The 8,406-nt window shown below is 42.0% G+C and overlaps 1 long non-coding RNA gene across 1 annotated transcript; it reads left to right on the top strand.

Moving 5' to 3' along the window:
• The first annotated feature begins 131 nt into the window (after positions 1-131).
• LOC146354220 (uncharacterized) lies at positions 132-7,956 on the top strand. Its single transcript, XR_014788331.1, has 3 exons — positions 132-260; positions 4,870-4,995; positions 7,289-7,956. It is a non-coding gene; the product is annotated as an uncharacterized LOC146354220 (long non-coding RNA).
• The last annotated feature ends 450 nt before the right edge of the window (positions 7,957-8,406 follow it).

The raw sequence follows: 8,406 nt of genomic DNA, 5'->3' as shown, positions 1-8,406 counted from the left end.
CACCACGGATTGGCTATTGCAGCCAACCCATGAGCTTCTATTGGCCGTCATCCAAAAGTCCCGCCCACTCAAATTACACGACCGCTTCGCCCGCCTCCCTATTTTAAGTCCGCTCTCCGCCTTTTATCTTCGCAATTGAAATGGCTCGCTGGGGGGATTTCCGGTTTTCGTTTTAGTAGGCAGAATCCTCCGGTGAAAGAGGGGTAAGAACGGTAGAAACACACTGGGAAGTAACGGCGCTATAGAATAATCCAGGCACGGTGAGATGCTCGCTTTGGTTGGAGCTTAGAAATAATTTTAACCTCTACTCTGCGAAGCTGTAACAGAAGCTACAGGTTCTGTGCTTTTAAATGCATGTGACTTGCAGGAATTCAACAGATGGAGATGTAGCGGAAGACGTCGTCTGCTGAAGGCAGAGGAGTGTAACTTTGTATGTTTGAAAATCTGGCATCCTCCCTCTCGGCCTATAAACACACACACAAAAACAGGGTTGAAAAGGGGACCGAGGGTTTCTGCGTTGTTCGAGAGACAGTTCACCCTCTACAGCGTTTTCCTGCCATGGAGATACAATAATGAGCGCTTCTATATGTTATCCAGTCTTTTAATATCACAGTAATTTCACCAACTGAAGCCCAACTTTCCATCTATATCTGCCGCTGTAAGTTTATTCCAATAACCTCTTAGTGAGCGCAAGTCTACTTCGGTCATGACATGGTGCAGCTGTCAAATATGCACTCTGTTCAACGCTCATTTCTTTTTCTAGCCAATTACAACCTTCCCTTGTTGCTGCTCCTTCTAGTTTTAAATGCTCAATTGAAATCTTTCCCCCATTTTTCTGAGAAATCACATAATCTGAATTTGGCCCAAGCATTAAGTTCTGCCTGCTAGGCAGGATTACTTCAGGAGTGCGAAACTTGCGGCTCTCAGGCCAATTTCATGCAGGCTTCAGCCTCATTTCAAAAGCTCCCTAGATATAATTAGTAAAGAATCTGTCCCTTCCCTGGCAGCCCACTCAACAGGCAGAGAGAAAAAGGGGTGGCAGAAAGGTCACCACTTTTTCTCTGTCTGCTTTTGTCTCTGACCCTGCTCACTGTTGGCCCCAACCACTGCTAACATGCAGCCCCAGACAAATGTCTTTTGAAGCAATGCAGCTCTTTAGAGAAAAAAAGATTACTCGTCCCTGCATTACTTGGACTGAAGAGGCGGGAGCACTGTATTTCTAACATGTCCTTTACAATCCTTGTTTATAAATAAAACAAGTTCAGTTCATACAGTGAATGTCAGCTTTTAACTTCTCAACTACTTTCTTCCTTCCCATGTTCACCAACTACCTTTTTATTTTAAAACCCAGAAAATCTATTCCAGCTGCCCGTGCGAAAATCGACTCGTCCAGTAACCAAGCAATCTTTTGAAAGGTGGAGAGCAAGACTATTTCAAAATGCTGCAATAATAGGGAGTCTGTATGGGTGCAATCCTATGCATGCTTAGACAGAAAAAAGCATTGCTGGCTGGGGACTGCTGAGAGTGGAGGGGCTTTTTTCTGTCTAAACATGCATAGGATTGAGCCAGAACGGTACTTGCTTTATTTGGTTTTACATGTTTTATGTCAGTGATCTTCACTATTTTTCAAGGAGAAGCTGATTTGGCTCAAGAAACAACTCCAGCGGCTATTCCCTGCACATGTCCACATTGCGTGCTCTCACACCTGTGCAATTTCCCCTCCACCTCCAGCAGCTGCGCAGTGCATCACTGCAGCTAGCCAATCACATTGCTCTTTGCCTCTTGCCCCCCCCCATTGGTTGATTGCTCCTGCATTCTCCTCCCCCACCCCACCACCTTACAGCTGACGGGCAGCAGGTCTCAACCCCCACCCCAAGCCTCCCGTAGCCCAGAGCATAGCAGGCAGCCCATTGCTAAAGCAAGTAGTAAGGCAAAGCTAGAGATCTGTCCTGAGGGTGAGGAACTCCTGTAAAAAGAGAGGGAGTAAAGAGAGGCAGAGAGTTGCACTTGAGGTGACTGGAAGCTGCCAGTGGCCTCTAGGCCTTGCGGTAACGAACACTGTTTTATGTAGTTGAACTTATCTTGGCTTGCCCCTGGGGGACTGTCAGAATAAGAGTTGAGGGCTGTATATAATAAGGACACTTAAAAAAAAAATTCTTTACATTATTGGAGTCTCCTGCAAGGATGTAGATATATCTCTGTTTTCAAGGGACATAGGAAGCTGCCTTATACGGAGTCAGTTTGTTGATCCACCTAGTTCAGTGTTGTCCAAAATTACTGATAGTGGCTGTCCTGTCTTTCAGACAGGAGTCTCTCCCAGTCCTATCTGGATATACCAGGGACTGAACCTAGGACCTTCTGCAAGCAAAGCATGTGCACTACCTCTGAGCTATGGCCCTTCCCCCATCCATCATTGAAAACTAGCTTGTTATTGAAAATATCATAGCTAATGATTTAACACTTAAGTAAATTGCCATTCTAAGAGGACTGGTATTGACATGAAACAATATAAATGTTGCAGGGTAGAGAGTAGTGGCTCAAAGTGCTTGAAGAAAACTATTTAGGATACTTTATACACAACACATCCGGTGCCTGGCAGGCAAAGGAGCGCCAGTGGGCAAGAGACATTAACAGGTGGTGCCATTCTCCACTCCTCTTAAGCCCCTCATTGCTAACCACAAAGTAAACTGTAGGGCTCCATTTTATTTACTATAAACTTAGCAGCTCTTTAAATGCAAAAGAAATCACAGAGGAACACCAGATGGATGAACAACTTTCTTGATTAAGCCATCATTAAAGATAAAATTGTTAAGCACATAGGACAAGTCCTGCTGCAAAAGAATCAACATGGCTTCCACAAAGATATGTCCTGACTCACTAACCTTTGCAAATTCTTTGAGAGTGTCGATAAACATGTGGACAGGGGTGATCCAGTAGATACTGTTTACTTGGACTTCTAAAAGCCTTTTGACAAAGTCCCTCATCAAAGACTCCTAAGCAATCTTAACAGTCATGGAATAAGGGGTGAGGTCCTCTTATTGTGTGGTAACTGGTTAAAGAACAGAAAGCAGAGAATAGGAATAAATAGTAAATTCTCACAATGAAGGGATGTAAACAATGGGGTCCCCACAAGGATCTTTATTAGGTGTAATGCTTTGTAACTTGCTTATAAATAGTCTGGAATTAGGAGTGAGCAGTGAGATGGCCAAGTTTGCTGATGACACCAAAACATTCAGTGTGGTTAAAACAAAAGGGATTGTGAAAAGTATTAAAATGGCAAATACAGTACAATGTAAGCAAGTGTAAAGTGATGCATACTGGGGCAACCCCTCTCCCCACCACTTCACATTTATGCTGATGAGATTTGAGCTGGCAGCGACTGACCAAGAAAAAGATCTTGGGATTGTAGCGGATAGCTCTATGAAAATGCTGACCCAGTATTCAGCTGCTGTAATGAAGGCAAATTCCGTGTTGGACATGATTAGAAAAGAAATTGAAAATAAAACTGCATATATCATACTGCCCTTATGCAAACGTATAGTGTGCAACCACACTTGGAGTACTGTGTACAGTTCTGGTCGCTGCATTTCCAAAAGGATATTGTAGAATTGGAAAAGTTGCAGAAAAGAGCAAGCAAAATCAAGGGGATGGAGAAACTGTTCTACAAGGAAAGGTTATAACATCAGGGAATGTTTAGCTTAGAAAAGGGTGAGTACGGGGAGACATGATAGAGGTGTGCAAAACTATGCATGGTGTGGAGAAAGTGGATAGGGAGATGTTTTCCCCCCTCTCATAATGCTTGAACCTGGGGTCATCCCATGAAGCTGAAGGATGTGAGTTCAGGACTGAAAAAAGGTAGTACTTCTTCACACAGTGCATAGTGGAAGTATGGAATTTGCTACCACAAATGTAGCGATGGCCAGCAATGTGGATAGCTTTAAAAGGGGATTGGACAAATTCATGGAGGATAAAGCCATCAGTGGCTACTAGTCATGACAGCTATATCTTCCTTCCAGTATAGGAGGCAGTACACCTCTGCATACCAGTTGCTGGCGAACATGAGTGAGAGGGTGGTGCTGTACTCATGTTCTATTTATAGGCTTCCTACAGGCAGCTGGTTGGCCAATATGTGAACAGAATGCTGGGGTAGATAGGCCTTTGGTCTGATTCAGCATGGCTCTTATCATTAGTCCTTAATTCTAGTTTCTGACCTCTTTGACAAGTCAACAAGCATGTTTTCTAACTACAATTCTGTGTACACCTACTCTGAAGTCAGTCTCAACTCCTATTGAACTTCTAATAAGCAGAGAATTGAACTATTAGATACTTAAGTGTTTGCAAACCCACAGCTTGCCCTGCAGTTAAGGGCAACACACACCACACAGATGTTTTTATATCTAGACTCAGGAGTGTGCCTTCAGGGCTCCAATCTCTGCAGCACCTATACGCCATCTACTGCCATTGTAAATTCAGGGGATGATGAGCTATCAGGCAGAGCAGTCCATACATCATGCCTGCTTACAGCATTTTGTTTTGTACTAAAGCATTGAAGCCAGCAAGAAAACGATTGTCTTGCACAGATATACATTCACACTTTACCCTTGTTAGCTGGTTTTATAATGGTCTATTTTGTAACCAACTGCACATGCTAATACCTGGCCTTGAATGGTGTTCCATCCTGTACCTTCAAGAGCTTGATGTCAAGGAAGAATCATTTCCACAATTGTACTGTAAAAGATGCTGAACCTGCTGCATCTCTTCCCCACACTGCAGCTGTTATGGGCACACAGAATTCTCTGTATCCCTATGCAATATATTATCTTCAGATAAAGAGCAACAGGCAGGTCTACCATTTCCTTTCTCTTACAGCTTAAGGGCTTTGACTACTACTGAGTTGACCATGACTCAATGATGAACAGAAGTGGACCTTGAGCTGCCCATAATTCATTTCTGAACTAGGGCATTGCTACCGACATCATATGGGAATCAATACAGGTATGTGGTAGTACAGCATAACCATGCTGAAAGTTACTCTCCCCACCACGTGGAAAAAAGACACAAGATGTTATGATTAGATCTTTGCTCACTATAGTGGTTCAAAATATAATGTGTTATGCAAATCTGCACACTCAGTCCCAGTGAGATCATTATCTGGGAGGAAACTGACAACCATTTATTTACTTTATATAAAGAGAGAAGGGATAATTGCATTGCTGTTTGTGACACCCAGTTTTGGAAACCACTCTTCTCTCTGCAAAGCCATGAGAGTCAGTTTACTTTTTTTGGTACAGATAAATAGCCAGACTGATAGTTATTATATGGACAAATACAATATGGGAATAGGTTTGCCGCAGAAACTGCTGCATCAATTGCCATGATTACACCAGCCCCCATTACCATGCTGTTCATCTCCCTAGCCCCATTTCATACATTTGCCCACACAAATGCATAGTCCATGATAGTTAGATCTGCTCTGTGTGAACTACCTCAACAGCAGATAATGCAGTCAGACAGAGACTACAGTAGATAGTGGCGGATACAGAGGTAGGCTAGAGAACCAAAATAAACCTTATTCATCTCCTCTAAAAATGCAACTGCACAAATCTCAGTTGGAATAGAACGAGGGGGACCTAGAAGCTAAAGTATGGGTATGGAGAAGCCATTTGCTCCCTAATTAACTAGACCACTCAGAAATAAGTTGAGGCTTCCAGCCAGATAGAGCATAGGAAGAGGACAAGAACTGAATTCTATGGTGCATAAAAATAGCAAGGTCAATAACACAGAAGCAGACTACAGGGCTTATAACTAGGTTGCATAGTCCATCTATCCAGTAGATATAGCACATTTTTTCTTGCAGTTTACCAAGCAATGTGCTCACACTGAACACTGCAGTTCATTAAAAGCAAACACTGCTTTCCAAACTCAGCAGAAGCTTTACGAAATTCAATGAACACACAGCTGAAACTTTGGCTATAACAAATGCTCTGGACATCTTTTGAATCATTGCTGGGCAATCACATCTTGATTTAGACTAGTTTTATATAGACAGAACACTATAATTCATGACAGAGTATAATGATTTTAAAAACAAATGATGTACAAAATTGACATTTGGTACAGCAAGACAGTTAATGACATTCAAGCAGGAGGTTAATTTGTACAATATTTGAAGAGTAAGAAACAAAGGCTTGTACATATATTATGAACAACACTGAAGAGGAGAAATTGAAAGGGGGGCAGGCCCAAACTCAAAGCCAGCTCCTGTGTTTTAAGAATTGCATAGAAAGGAGAATTTCACCAGGTAGTTTTTGACAGGAAAAACTGTATGTGGTGAAATTTTCCCTGCTGTGAATCTCTTACAGCGTCAGAAATATTGGGCTACGATGTCAGTAAACAGAGGTGTATGATACAGGCAGGGAAATTGCACTCATCCCCTATAGAGAGATGATATATTCTGGCATACTCCTTAACCCACTGTCTGGTTGCCTTTGAAATTTAGTTCCCTACCTAGACTGCCTGACTCCATTTCACTTCTAACAATGAATACCAGTATCAGTGTGTGTTGAATGGGAGAGTGAGGTGTAGTAAAAAGAGTATATCTATATAGGGGATCATCTTTAATTTAAAAAAAAATCAATCTGAGGTATGTACAAAACCTGTCCCTCAGATCTTCTGTCCCAGGAAACCTCCTCTGGATAAAGGATGTAGTGCCAGAAGAAATGCCGGTGCCATCATTGCCTCTCTATGATAGCCCTTTTCTTCTACCCACAAAATTTGAGTGTCAGCAGAACCTTCTATTGTCCTGGACCTCTAGCCTGTCTGTCTGCTTCTTCTGCCACATATGCTCCACAGCCCCCACCTTTACAGCCTTGAACTAAGTAATACTACAAAAGTATCTCACTGAAGTCAAACTAAATGTGACAGGGAGATCCATGATTAGAATCTCCCTTTGTTTTCATTGTTACTAATGAACAGCTATTTTAAAGACTGGAGCTTTGGTAGCAAGTGTTTAATCCTTTTCCCCAAAGCTGCTATTAGTTCCTCAGGGGAAAAACTAGAAAGGTTAAACATAATGTCTTTAGTCCTAAGCCACACATTTCTTCACCAGTTTCTTACTATATATAGTAACTTTCATTCCACTAAGAGCTGTCAGTTAGACTCAATTCATGTTAATTTAAATTGTCATAGGCATTTAAGAAGTGCATAGAAGGGAGATTTTTACTCAATGCTTTTCCTGACAGATGATAGAAGAAACCGCATGTATTGTAATTTTTTCTACTATGTACAGAAACCTTTAGAATCTGGACCTGGGAATCTACTCAAACTCCACAGATACAGAAACCACAACTCTGGAGGATAAAATAAGATGGCAACTGCAAGACAAGGTGGTGCCTATTGCTTTGATGCTCCTGTACATAGTAGTTCCATATTTTTTAGAGCAATAAGGCTCTAAGACAGCTGAAGGAATTGACAGTTATGAGGAGAATAGGCCCAGATAAGTACTTTTGTAATCTCTAGCTTATCATCTGAAAAGCCCAGCTCTAAAGTAACTATCACACATTTGTTCAATACCATAGAGCAATAACTGTGGATAGTTTATATATCACGAAGGATGAAGGATGTAAAAACATGAAGGATGAAGAGCTCAATCAAATTCTTACGTGGAAACTAGAAGCCTGACTCTGTACATGTTTACTCAGAAGCTTCATGAATTGAGTGTTACTCATAAGCATAGATAAAGTTGCAGCCTAAGACTGCAATCCTTTGCCTATGTAATTGATCTCAGGTCGTAGGCAGACCTATGTAACCCTGGTAAACACAGATGCCCAAACCTGTTTGCTCTATGGTAATGTAATTGTAGGAGTAAAGGGCACTGCAGTTAAAGATCCTTGCCTCACACACCAATTCTTCCCCAAGGCTGTTTTCCTCCCAGTTGGACTTTATTTGGAGGGGGAAGGGAGATCAAAACGTCCTGGGGGAGGGATTATACGAGGAAAGCAGCATGTGAGAGAAGGATTAAGCATCCCTCACAAGTGCCAACTGCCCCCTGCAGAATGCCCCCCCCCCGCCCCATTTTACAATTATGAGATAAATACGGGCTTGGAAACCCCGTATTTATCTCATAGTGTGTAGCTTCATGTCGAGGCTGCAATTCTACACAGACTTACCCAGAAGTAAGCCCCAATAAACTCAGTGTGACTTATTTCCAAGTAAACCTGTTTACAAGTGGGGTGTTAGTACAATAATGAAGGGGGAATGCATACTATGCTACTAAACAGTTTTTTGAGGTAAGCCTTATGATGAATACCACTCACTTGGGGTTTAACAAGTAGTCTGGTTCACACTACACAAACTGCTGTAAGAAACGTTGTCATCTTTTTGCAACCCACACTTACGCTACTAGCA

The sequence above is a fragment of the Heloderma suspectum genome, chromosome 2, assembly GCF_057233095.1.
Source record: "Heloderma suspectum isolate Gila_16-S chromosome 2, 16-S_ref, whole genome shotgun sequence".
Lineage (NCBI taxonomy): Eukaryota > Metazoa > Chordata > Lepidosauria > Squamata > Helodermatidae > Heloderma > Heloderma suspectum.
This window is presented reverse-complemented; position numbering and strand designations above follow the sequence as displayed.